The following is a 14,427-nucleotide window of genomic DNA, read 5'->3' as shown; positions in this document are numbered from 1 at the left end:
GAATTTTTTACCCAAAACTGTCTCATGCCTCCAGCATTTTTTTCAGTTTTTATCCTAGGAATAATTCAAAGTAATTACTCTTAATAACTTTCAAAATATAGGAAGCAGATACTTTTACAAAAAATCTTTTTTTCTAGGGGCACCTGGGTGGCTCAGTCAGTTAAATACCCAACGCTTGGTTGGGTCATGATTTCGTGGTTCATGAATGCAAGCCCCACATCAGGCTCTGTGCTGACAGTGCAGAGCCTGCTTGGGATTCTCTCTCTCCTTCTCTCTCTGCTCCTCCCCCTGCTCACACTGTCTCTGTCTCTTTCAAAAATAAATAAACTTAATTTTTTTTTGTTCCAGATAAGGATAATAAAACAGAAGAAATTCACATCTTCTGATAGGTAGCTTTAAGTACTTTTTAGTCCTAATTCTATGTTCACAAGAATTAGACTGCCAGTAATAATGTTGGTAATAATAGCATAATCTTTAGTCCTTATTCAAAATTATCTACATTAGCGACCTGCTAAGTATTAAATACCATAATAGATGAGTATGTATGTGTGGAAATAAGTGTCCAGTTTTGAGGCATTTACAAATAATGCTTATTGAATTAGTGTATGGCAGCTGTTGAGCTAAATCTATATCTTAATTAATAATATGATTCTAATAACATACCTGGGGGTTTGGTACTACTGGTTTTTGCATTTTACAAATAGAAAGTTAAGGTTTAGGAAGATTAAATAAATTGTCGCTGGTCAAGCTAACAGGAAATGATGGGAGTAAAATTTGAACTTGATTTTTTTTTTGACATTATAGCTTGTGCTTTTTCTTTGAACATTTGACTTATTTGTTTCTCCTTCAAGTTTATATTCTAATTGAGGATTCAGGGCATATGTATGAAATATTACTTGCCAAATAATATATAAGTAACCATAAGTAACTGTAAACCAGATTACTAAAACCAACAGGAGAGTGTTCCTAAATGAAGAGATAATTCACACTGGAAGCATTTCCTACACAAGGTGAATTTTAACCTTTCCAGACAACTATGCGTATATTTTTGTGAAGTTAAAAGAGAGAATACACCTAATTATGTTAAAAGATAAGCCTTTAGTTTCCATAATCGTTTTTGAGATACAATTGACATATATGATTTGTTTTAGGTGTGCAACATAATAATTTAGTATTTGTGTATATCATGAAATGATCACCACAATAAGTCTAGCTAACACCCATCACAATACAAAATTACAATTTTTTTTTTCTGATAGGTACTTTTAAGATCTACTCTCTTAGCAACTTTCAAATATATTATACAGTATTATTAACTGTAATCACCATGCTATACATTACATTCCCATGACTTATTTTATAACAAAGTTTGTACCTTTTGACCTTCAAACCTTTACTTTTTAATGTATCATTGTAGGCTCTCGGTTAGATAATAATAATAATAAAAACAACACTGTCTTATGTCTGTATAATATGCAAGAGTTTAAGAAAACATAATCTCATTTCACTTATAGATTAATGGTCTTTAATGTGATAAGATAAACCTTAACTATAAATATAAAAGACATATAAGAATCTCCATCATAAAATCTTGGAAAAATGCAGCAGATGAAAACCTCAACATTTAGTATATGCTAAAGTAATAGACACTGCACAGTTTTGTCATGAATTCTTTTTAAATTGTTTATGAAATTGTGAGAGCCCCCAAACTCTTTCCCAACCTATCCCACCTCACTGCACCCAATTCCCACCACATTCACAACGCTCCTTCTGCTAAAAAGAAAGGAAAAAAATCCCCATATTGTAGCTGTGGCTTCCATAATCATGGGTAGAACTGTTCAGAACATTCACCACCCAATTCCCTTCTTTGGGAATATAGCTTCATTGACTTGTTTCAAGTTATACCTTTGTCACTAGAGACTCCTAATGTGATTTCCTATTACTATCATTGTCAAAGAGGATACTTCCACTTCTCTATTTGATATTTCATTTTTAACCTTTATGAATTCATATTTTATATTTATTTTAGAGGAAATTAATATGTTTTTAATAAGGAGGCAAAGTCTCCAGGTCATGGGGATTCTTCTTGTCTACTTTGCCTCCTTTTAAGAAAAGCATGTCGTGATGAGTTAACTAAGGAGAAAATTGGAGAAAAGCAAGTTAGAATGTCTTAGGCAAGGTGTAAAATGAAAAATATTTTAAAGAAAAAATGTAGGACAATAGGATACAGACAGGAATGGGGAAGGCAACAGAAATGACACTGTATGTTGATGTAAAATGCTGCCACAGCTTCGGTAATAATATTCAGGGATTAATGGATTTGAGTGACTGTATAAACTCTGAGTCATAGATTTCTGTATTTATATGTAGGAAGTCAGCATTTTTGTATATTTTTCAGTATATAAGGGAAAATAAATGTAATATTTTCAATGGGCACCTCCTAAATCCATAGAATAATAAAAATAAAATTAAAAGGCAATTGTCTAGCTATTTCCTCTGTAAAAGATAATGAATAAGAAGAGCCTTGTGATGGCACAAAGAAAGCCATCATTAGAGGTGACAAGAAAAGAGTGCTCTAAGCCAGAAGGAGAAAAAAGGGATGAGAAGACCAAGTTTTATCTAAGGAAGAGACCGGATTTATATTAGGAACATTGTTTCAATGAAAATATCCTATCTTGGAGTCAACACCTCTCCTGGTAATTTGGATTAATTTAACACACTTTTTGACATACTTTAGTGTTCTTCACAGCTGCTAAGAAAAAGGAAAGTATATTGTACGCTTACTAGTGTGTGGTCCTACATTGGAATGGGATGGAAATAAACTTAAGGCTACACATCACTTATGGGTCCTGTGTTCCCCAGTAACATTTTATTCTTGATCTTACATGTGCACTGCGGCTTACAGAAGCAAAAGTAAAGGCACAGAATCCCTTTTTAATGTTAGAATCATTTTTACCTCAGATATATGGCCTTTTCAACACATTTAAATCTCAGAGCTATTTCACCGCTTGTATTTCTTTACATGTGAGCACGTGTGGCAAGGTGGCTTCATTGTGTTAGTGATTAGCTGTTTAAAAGGAAACACTGAAGTTGAGTAACAGAAGTAAACACAGAAAACAGATATGGAATACTTGTTTCCCCCTAAATTAAATTTAAAAACAGAGCAAACCATATTTTGGTCATATTTGTGTTAATTGTTTATCATTTTTCATTAAAAATGGAACACACAAAGTAAGATGACAAACCTCCTTAACCAAACCCTTAAATTATCTTTCTATTTGGAGAGATTGAGAACCAGAGAGCAAGATTTCTGTATATTTTAGAGTGGGATCTAACTATCCTCAAGTGTCAAAAAACCTGTATAGTAAGATTTCACAGATTTAGGACAGGTTTGGTGGTGATTGGGCAGGTTAGGGCATGAAATTAGGTAATCTGAATTCATTTATTTACCTCAAAAAATATTCAGTACTCAATATCCCATTTCTCTGAATCCCAGAACTTCTTGTTAAGTGTTAGGGATGGAATGATGAGCAAAGCCAAACTTTGCCTCCGCTCTCTTGAAGCTTACAGTCTACTAGGAAAGACAGCATTAGTTCAGCAACAAACACGTGAAATTGCAACTCGGAAAAGTGCCCTAAGGAGGAGGTTCTAGGAGACCCCATAACAAGGGTATTTTTATAGGCGGGGTGTGAGGGAAATCTTCCTCAAGGAAGATGCCTAACAAGCCTGCAAGTTGATTATGCAGCTAGGGCAGGAGTCGAAGCAGGAGAGAGAGAGTTTAGTGAATTGGAGGCCAACATCACTGGAGGGAACAGAGGCTGAGGAAGTAGTAGGGAGTCCACCATGGGAGTCCTCATAGGCCAATTGAAAAATGTATCTTTATCCTAAGGAAGATGGGAAGTCATTGCAAAGTGTGAAACAGGTAGGTGCCTTATTTAGACTTTTACTTTGCATTTTAAAAGAAAGATTCCTCTGGCTTCTCTGTGGAGAACTGGCTGCAGGTTAGAGCAGGGTAGTCTCAGCAGGCAATTATCCAGGGGAGTCCAGGCAAAAGATAGAAGTCACCTGTACCTGCTTGAAGGGGGTGGGGCGCATGGAATGACGGGAAAGGATTCAAAAGATCTATAGGAGATAAAATTGACACGCCCTGATAGTTAAGACGATATGGGCTGTGTGTGTATGTATGTGTTTCAAAGTAGTACTTTATAAAATATGCTCGAATAAAGCAATTTTTATGGCTAAGTTTTCTTTTTAAAGCAAATCTTCATTGTTTCCCTTATTTTCCTTACTAGGTGTGATGTCAGGATTTTCATGTAAACAGAATATAGGATGACTATAAAAATGGAAGGAGTTTTCTCTTTACTGAAGTGATTTTAAGCAGCAGTTTAAGATAATTATAGCACACACATTATACTTTCTTAAACTGAATTATGCCAAGCTTTCCAAAACCACTAATCAAAGACATCACTTTAATAATGACTAAGTCATAATAGTATATTGCAGTTAAAGTGACAATAGAGAAGAACTAAAAGTGAAGAATTCTGAATAGTCCTATACTGTCATTATCCAGGTGAGACACAGATGATTTAGGGTCAGCCTGAAGAATGATATTAGAAAAGTGACTGGGTTCAGAAATTGAGGCTTACACCTACTGGATTTCTTTGGTTATTGATTTTTTTTCTGTTGTGATCATCCACTTTCTTTGATGAATTTTGCAATTTTATGATTCTGACTCGTGGAGAACTTAAAACAAAGTGTAACTTGTAACTAAAACTTCCAAATGCTTTTCATACACTCTCATAAGTTTTATTCATCTAGCAGTTAAGTAATTACCCTATAAATATAACTTCAATATTCTAGCTACCTGAATGGTATCTGCCCCACAAGACATTTTATCTCAGAAAAAAAATCTTGGGGATTTCTATTTCTGTAGTACAGGGCTTATTGTTTATTGAATAATTGGTGATAGGTTGTATCTATAGGAAACAGCCAAAGTGCATGGACTGTGAACACGGAGATCTTTTTAGATAACATTTAGATATAAATCAAATTTCCTTCTGGAAATAATGAGCAATGGGAAATGGCTTCTGTTTTAAAGGATGAAGTAAGTTGCCACAAAGCACTGCGGTAGGTTAAGATCTTATGGAATGATAGGGCTTTGGTTGGCCGAGATGGCCAGACCTTGTCACCATCCCTCCTAAATGTTTTGGCAGTTTGGCAGTGGTATGTTTTCTGAAGGATGTCACTGAGTTTCCAAGATGAGGTGACGCCAGTGTACTACGTGTTACTGCATTACCTCAACCTGCTCGTGGCACGAGGAACATTTTAAAACACATTACAAAAGCTCTCCCACTCAGTCTTTCATCTTCCAGATTTTTTTTTGTCCCCTTCTGTAATGATATGTCTATCATTGAAAATGAGCTACAGGAAATCACATGGCAACCTGAAGGGTTCCGAGAAATATTTAGCTTTGACTTTCAGCCTGTGCAGTTTTCCTTATGACATAAATAGGCATTTTAGTTGATGTTTTTCTATTCTAAATGATAAATTTGGCTTGGAATATCTTTGTACATTACTGTTAAAATAGTTTGTTTCTTGAACAGATATGAAATGTAAATGTCATGGATGGGGACTGTCACTGTGACTCATGGCTACTTTAGCTTAGGCTTCCTATTTGTGTTACCTTTCTGACAGCAATATTTCTTTCTGCCTTTCTGATAGCATTATTTCTGGGAAATCAAGCTAATTTCTATTTTTATTTCCCTGTTGAAAGGATTACGCATGCTCCTTCCCCACTCTGGTGTCTCCTTGTCTCTGATTAAGATAACCTGTAATAATAATCCATGGGCCTCCTTAGAAATAATTTTTCTTTAACAACTGCTATGAGTTTTTTTTCCCTTCATTTAACTCCATATGTTTACGTCTGGTTCAGTTTCTCTTCTCTTTATGAACACTTTTTTCTAATTCTTCCTTTAACTTGAAATTTTTCTTGATTCTAAGGAGAGAAACACTTATTCAAGACTTCCAAAGTGCCCAGTGTTACTTATAGTGCAGTTTGTGTTGTTTTGAAATTTATAAAGTATCTCTCTCAACTGAATCTCATTTATTTTTAAGATGGTAGTTGTTGTTACCTTTCTAGTCGAAGAAATCATGGTTTAGGGAAATTAATTTGTTCATGGTTATATTTTTGGAAAATGAAAAGGTCAGGACACAAGCTAGGTAATATTATTTTAGAATATACAGTTCACAAGTTAAAAATATTTAATAAATGTTCATTATATGTAAAGCTAAGTCCTTAAACTTGGGGATAGGACAGTAAATAAAAAGATAAAGCCCCTGATTTTGACCCATTTTTTTCAGTATAAATATAAAGCCAGGGTGACACCCTTACATAATTTATTACAAGTTATTACAAGTACAATTTATTGTAAAACAATTTATTACAAGTTACTTAATTTACCCTAATCATGGATCTCCTTTTTTGTTTTCCTAAGAAAAGGGCTGTCATATTAAGATGACCACTGAACTGTTATAAATACAACATGTCCTTCAAATTTTCTTTATATGGCACTGGAATGGGGCTTGTGGGTCCCCCCCCCCCCATTTGACTGATAGAGCGCATTTTCAGAACAGTTGGTTGAGCTGAGGGGTGCTGTGGCAACGATTAATTGGAGCCAGGCTAAATGATCTGTGCACAGAGTGGCCTCCCAGTCTTGGCTAAGCATTGAACCTCATGAACCGGCCAGCTAATAGAACAGGCCAAGAGACCATTGCCTAGGTGTTGCTGGAGAGCTTATTATCAACTTTGCTGACATTGATATAATTGTTCTGTTAACTTATCCAGTAAGTCCTTTTTCTCTAATCCCCAACACAGAGCAAGAACTCTAATATCTATTTTAATATATCCTACAAAATAGCAAGTCATGTATTCTATGAATTAATTGTTCCATGTCCTGTAATCACTTAGCTGGAAAACAACTTGGTGAGCCCAACTATGCTGGAAGTGGCCTTGAATTTTCTCTAAGAATTCTTAAGAGGCAAAATTTCTTCATAATATTCTACCCTAACACAAGTTTATGACTCTTATTCATATAGGAAATAGATTAGAGGGAATTTGTCACCAAGAGTAAAATCTCTGGGACAATATTCCCGGTGGAAACAAAATACTCAAAATTGTATTTTACATACTTTAATTTTCTTGGAAAAGACTGTATTTTGGCGACAGTAAATTTAGAGTCTAAGAAATAAAGGGAAGGACCCAAATTTGATGCTAGTTGCCTGTTGCTCACAATTTGAATTAAGATAGTGGTAGGAATGAGAAAATGTAAGGCTATATTGTCAGACGTTTTCATTGTCTTGGATTCACGGAGTATTCTGAAGCAATCTTTTCAATTAATTATTTTGATATTGTCATTGTGGTATAGCGTCGTCTTTAAAATAAACACATCCCCTCGGGCTTGGCACCTGTGAAAAGGATGCCTGTCTTTTAGGGCAATTTGGTGAGGGGAACAGGTTGCAGTTCTACACAGTTCCAGCAGGGGTCAATATGTTTTCATCATTACATACTGAATGCTCGGTGAGCAAGCAGCTAAAGTGTTGATCCTAATTGGAGCAGACACAAGGATCTTCTATAATCCTCTGACATCCTTTTCAAATAATAATTCTTAGGTGGGTGGTGGGCTGGTGGCTGCAATGCCAGTGCAGGCTTCTCCACAATGAAGCCTAACCATTGTCAATTATTTTTGATGTATGCTAGCTTAACTTAAGTCTCCTTCTTACTGGCTTTTCCAACCCACACAAGGGTATTGCTCTTCCTAATTATTGAGACACAGTACCCAGGATGGTCAGGACAAGTGTGTTATTTTGGCTTAATGCATTCTCTAAAACCCATTTCCTTCTTTTTCAGCCTCACTTGCTCTTCCTACTCAGCACAAAGAGCTAGCCTACACCTTCAGTCAAATACCTTAAGAGTATTTTACTTATAACCTTAATTGCCATAGTCATTTGACTTTAACACATTAAATGCCAGCACTTGGAGGCACCTGGAGATAAATTAGTAAGTATATTTGCTTCCAGTTGCATGTTTATAACTTCCCACAGGTTAATAATTGATACTAAATCCTTCCCCACCCCACAGACTTTCTGATAATTTGTTTAGGGGCTCTGCCAGCCAGTGGTATTCAGGGAACAAATTGTCATCCTTCATGTGCACGTAAAAGGTGGTTGCCTGAGTCTCAAACTGTCACACACAAGCTTGAGTTCTTGGAGTCAAAGAAAAAAAACCACGTATGTCCTGCCCCACATTTGTAAGCTCATTTTTTACTGTCCTTGGCCCTGACAGCAGCCCTTTCTGTTGAGCAGGGGAGTGAATGTCTCCGTGTAGAGACATTTTCAGAAATCGGATTCAGGAGAGCCGAGGAGTGATGTGGTGGGAATGCATTACCGGGATACTTAGAAGGTGGTTAACTGGCTGAGTGCTGCTGCCCAGGCTGAGAGAAGGGAAGCATGGCACACCTGATAGAGCTCTGGCCCCACAAAGCTTAACCGAAGTGGAATTTTCAAGCGATGCCCTCACATGTTTCCATAGGGAGGGGCATGTCTTTTGGAAGGTGAGATACTTTGAGCTGTGAAGGTAAAGTCAGACTTAGCCAGGCAAAATCAGCAGGGACTGCTGATCTGAGTTCATAGGGGCTGGGATCACTTTCCACTTACTTGTTAGAGCTTGAGGGGTGCCTGAAACACTTTCTTGCAGCCCAAAGCTTCAGTGTCAGCAAGGAACATATTTATTCCTACATGCAGGTACGTCTTAAATATCCTCTCTAAAAATGTGCAGATTTTTTTTACTTTCAAAGATTACCAGTACCCTTTAATGCATCGGTAATGAAAACAAATGAAGTCACCTCTATTATTCTTGGAAAAATCTGTCTTCAAAGCTCACATTGGCACATTTAAGCAGAGCTGGTGATAAAATTCTTTGATGGGATTGTTCTTTAGCTCTTGCACTCTAATTCCATATTTACTGAAAAACCAAAATTTCCCTTCCTCAAATTCAGAGGGAGGTATGAGGCATACATGTTGTCAGCTGATGAAGAGGACAGCAGTGACTCCAGCTTGGGCCTGACAGTCCCCTGACAGGTGATACCCATATCTTTGATGAGTAGTTAGAAGCTGGGAGGAATTTTGAGCTTCTTTTGGCTGTTGCAGCAGACATATTAATTTCTCTATTTTTAAAAAGGTCATGGTTAACATGAAAGAGAAAATGGTTTAGATGCATAATAATGCATCTCTTAACAGAAGTATATATTTATTCAAGGAATGTTCACTGGGTGCCTACTATATGTCAGGCACTGATAGAAGTATTGGGGCTATATTGATAAATAGGATAGGCAAGGGCTGTATTCTCCTGGAGCTTGCTTACTTCTTGTTAAGATATGCATGCTTTGAAAGTATGCTCCAAAAAAACCCTCAGTGTATTTTTATTTCCTCCCTTCACACATTTGCTTCTTCATATTTAAAATGTAGGCTGAAACACTCCTTGTATTCTTTGAAGGTGAAAAAAAATATGTAACTACAGGGTGAACTACAGAATTTCAGTGACTGCAGAATTGCCTCAAAACCTAAATTGAGAAAAGAGTGGCTGTAAGATGGTTTACAAATAATTAGCAGATTAGGATGCTTTTTAGTTAGTGCATCCATTCATAAAACTGAGCAAAATGCATCTGAAGCAGCTGACACCAGAGTTCAAGGTTGCCTATCTCCCCTGCAGGAGGTCATGACAACTAAACACGGCCATTTCTTGTTCTCACAGCACGGCTTCCGGAAAACCAAATGGTCTCTGCCCTCAGAATCCTGATCTCATGAATTAGGATAAGTGAGAGGAGATGGTTTCCAAATTATTTGTTAAGACCTGTAAGGATTTTTTACTCTAGTCACAGAATTTATCATTAAGCACTGAAGCAACCTTGAAAAAGAAGAACTAGGTATCTGTTTCATTTATTTATTCAGATAGAGCTCTCTGTACCAGAATGACCCCCTATACCTGGTGATTTAAAAAAAAAAACCCCACAATTCTGAAAACTTAATAGAAAACCATAATTTGAAGCTCTGCTGTATCTTTGCTTATTATTAGGATGGTACCTTTTTTCAAGGTATCTGGGGAGCAGAGCCATAGGCATCTGCTCTAGACTGTGGAAAGGGCATGTAGCTATTTTATAAGCTCACCTTGGGGCCTTTACTACTCACTGATCTTGAGAAGAAAACTCTAGGACCAAAGATAAAACTTCCTCCCTTTTCCATTGCTTTGGCTTTGATAATTCTTCTCTCTTCTCTCTCCCTCCACTAAAATATGTGATGGCTGATGTTTTCTTGCGCAAATTTACCTTGGATTAATGAGTAATCACAAACTAGGTCTTTCTGCCTTGCACGCCTTGAGTACAAGAAATGCTCCAAAATTTCTAAAAGAAACGTAGAAATTTTCTTTTGGAAGGTGTCATAAAATTCAGATACTCCCTTGCTTTTGAGAGGTCTGAATTCTTTCAAGAGGCTACTATTTTCCTAAAGCAGACTTTGTTTCCAGATGTACTTACAGCTCCTTGATATTGTACCTTCACAATCAATCAATCAATCAATCAATCCAATAGGGAAAATGTTATTGCTTCTCTTGAGAATTCCCCCATCCTCCTCCTCAAGATTGCTTCAATGTTTGTATATTTATTAAAAAGTGAGTATTTGTTTGTTACATAACTGGAATTTTCTTGGTTAGTGAAAAGGTATTAAAAGTTATAGATACACTTAAAAATTAAAGTAGTTGAGCGTGGTAGAGTCTTTCAGAAATTCCCAGGCTGATTTTTTTTTTCAGGATGCCAATATAAATATTTAAGGAAATAATGATTTTTTTTTTCGTTATCAACTTGGAGCAGGTGCCTTTTTTCCTTGTGAGAAAACCCATTTTTATCACAGTGAATTCTTTCCTTTTCTACTAGGTGTGGGATTATAGAGTTAAGTGAAATCTGGGAACTTTATTAAAACCCATTAATCCAAATCAGTGGGAAATAATTCTAAAGCTCAGGTTATATCTTGGAAATTTAATCTCCAAGTTCTCATTCCTCTCTTAACAATGTGTTATTACTTGATGTTGAAGAAAAAAACTTTATTTTGGTTCTTAATACAGAGGGACTTTTTTCCTCTTTTCCCTTCCTCTGCTAGGAAACTCAAATCAAATTCGGGAACTAGGTATAGCAATTATATGTATCTTTAAGAATGTGTATTGTGTTGTAACTTTAGTTACTCTATTTTGCTTCTTATTTTTTTTTCCTATTTTTTTCCTGTTGGATTATATATGTTTGCATAAACTATCTCAAATAACTTTGGAAGGAAGTTAGATCATAAATAAGTAAATAAAAAATTAGAGCTTACTGATTGCTCATTATGTTGTTAACACTCTTACTTAGGCATTTTACATATGCTATCATAATGATTTTCGAAACAACCACACGAAGTAGTAGTGGATCAGGTAGGAATGCATTCACCTGCAAGTAGTTGAATATCTAACGAATACTAACGTATATAGGGGAATATTTAACAAGTCTAGAGAAAATGCTGTTAGCATTGATTTGAGATCACATGGGTTTTAGGACTAGTATCCCGGAAATTCTCTTGCTCTCTCTCATGGATTTAAAATAGCTACAGTAGCTCTGAATGTTATGCCTGTATTTAACACAGGATTAAGATGGAAGGGCGAAGACCTGTCATGTTTGTTGCTTTCATCAGGAAGCAAAGTTTCCCCAGAAACCCACAGTCAACTTCTGCTTACTTCTCTTAGATGTAAGAAATGGATGCTGGCAGAAGAGAAGGGATTTGGCAGTGGATGTGGAAAGTGTAAATTTAAAAATATTTAACAACTGTTACTGCACAGACACTGACAAATTAGAATGGGCACTGGTTGTAAATAATTAGTAGCACCTTACCAGTATCTATGGAATATCAGCTCTGAGAGCAGAATACCCTCTACAGATAGGTCATAAGTAGGTTGTTATAAGCATTTTATAAATAAAAAAAATTAGAAAATTTTAACAGCTCAAAGTCATAGAGTAAGTACATTCACTGTGTTGGTAGGGCCTAGATTTTAATCTAGGGTAATTATCTTGACAGTTTTTATTTTTAGCCAATGCACTACACTATGTATCCTAAATTAAATACATTTAAAAATAGTACACATGCATGTATACTAATATTATTGTAGTATTACCAAAACTGGGCTTTTGGAGTATGCTCTGGCTTACTTGGTACCTACTGAATTCGGCATACATAATATGTTTCAAAATGTACTAGGGAAAATCAGCTCTTGGTAGTAGCAGAGTAGCTTGTATTGGACAAGCCCTCTTTACAGATAATAATTATAAACTCTGGGGCCAATTCACAACAACAAACATTTGAAGGCTGAAACTGGAGGAGAGTCAACTCTTGAAAATAGGATGCTGCATTGGGTGACAAGTGAATTTATATAGTTTTTGGCTTGAGAGGACTCTCTGGTCTGTGAGGCTTGGAAAAGCTAGAACCTAAGTAATAAACCACAGTGTTAATGGTTTGAGCAGTCAGAAGATGAAGTCAGCTGCCAGGGTAGGTTAACAAAAAAGGAAATCTCAGAAAAAAGCAAAATAAGGGAAAGCCCCAAATCTGCAAATAGCCTTGATTCTTGCCTAACCTTGAACTGCACAAGAATAGGTGGGGTAAGGGGGTTGTAAGGAGACTGATGAGAAAGAATAGATTGAAGCCTGAAGTAATTAAGTAGAGATTTCAGCCTGCTCATCACACTGTAGGCATGTTTTGAATTTGAATCCATTCAAGTGAAATACTTGCTAGAATAGAAGTAAATACTCTTCAGAGAAAGGTAACAGAATCCAGAGACTCTACAATGTAATATCCACTATGTCTAGAACACTAAAAAAAATTATTAGACATGGTAAGACACAGCAAAAATGTAACTTGTAGCAACGAGGTAGAGCAGTTCATATTGAAATCAACCCCAAGATGACACAAATGATAAAATTAGCAAAGGTTTTAATGAAGCTATTAAAACATGTTTAAGACTTTGAAAGATATTGAAATTAATGAAAAAATGGGAAATCTCAGCCCATAAGTGAAAATTATAAATAAGAACCAAATGGAAATTCTTAAACTGAAAAGTTTAATAACTGAAATCAACTTCAGTGGAAGCCTTATGAGCATATTGGAAATAGTAGAAATGTTCGCTGAACTTAGATCAAAAGAAATTATCCAATATGAGGAACTCAGAATAAAAACTATTAAAAATAATGAATAGAATCTCAATTGTTCCTATGGGACAATAGGAAATATTCTAATATATGTGCAGTGGAGTCCTAGACAATGAGGAGAAAGAAGTAGGGAGAGAGAAAATGGAGGCAGAAATAATATTTGAAGAAATAATGACTGAAAACTTAGCAAATTTGGAGAAAAATATAATCTGTAATTCAGAAATTGCAGCAAGCTCTAAATTATCTAAAAATCAAAATCTCACATAGACAAATTGCTCAAATCTAACGATAAAAAAATCTTGAAAGCAACCAGAGAAAAATGACACCTTTCATACAGGGACTAGTGATATAAATGATGGGTGACTTCTCATCAATATCAGTGAAACTTAAAGACAATGGAGAACCATGTTTAAAACACTAAGGGAAAATAAAAAGAGTCGCTGTAAAATCTGTACCCAGAAAAATGCTTAACACATGAAGGTGAAATAAAAACATTTTCAGAATAAATGACAACTGGGGGAATTCATCACTAGCAGACCTGTCCTATGAGAAATATTAAAGAAGGTATTGTTATTGTTGTTGTTGTTGATCTCTTTAATTTCATTTATCCTTACCTATTAGAGAAATCACACTAGATGGAAACTCAGATTTATAAGACAGAACAAAGAACACAGGAAATGGAAATAGGTAGGTAAATGTAAAATATTCTCTTAATTCCAGGATAACATAAATATGTATTTGCCTAATAACAGAGATGCAGAATACACAAAGCACAGATGACAAAACAAAGGTGGGAAGAAAAATTTGCCATTATTGTTAGACATTTTGATTTGTCTCTCCATTAGTTTGCATTTGGAGAAAGCTTCAAGATGGAATGTCATATAAGAAATTTTTGGGAGAGAAAGCAAAATAAGGAGGGTGTTTAAGAAAAGGGGATGGAAGTCCATTGCTCCTAAAAAGAGAAGGGGAAGGAAAGAGGATTGGGTGGAAGAGTATTAGAATGCAAAACAAGAAAGTTTTAGCGGAGTGAATGGAGAACTCTTGAGCCAAGTTGTTTTTTTTTTTTTTTTTTTTTTTAATTAGAAATTTTTTTTTTAATTTTTTTCCTACAAACCACCGGGAGCGCACCCCACAAAGGGTCCCCCCAAAACCC

The sequence above is a fragment of the Panthera uncia genome, chromosome B1, assembly GCF_023721935.1.
Source record: "Panthera uncia isolate 11264 chromosome B1, Puncia_PCG_1.0, whole genome shotgun sequence".
NCBI lineage: Eukaryota > Metazoa > Chordata > Mammalia > Carnivora > Felidae > Panthera > Panthera uncia.
This window is presented reverse-complemented; position numbering follows the sequence as displayed.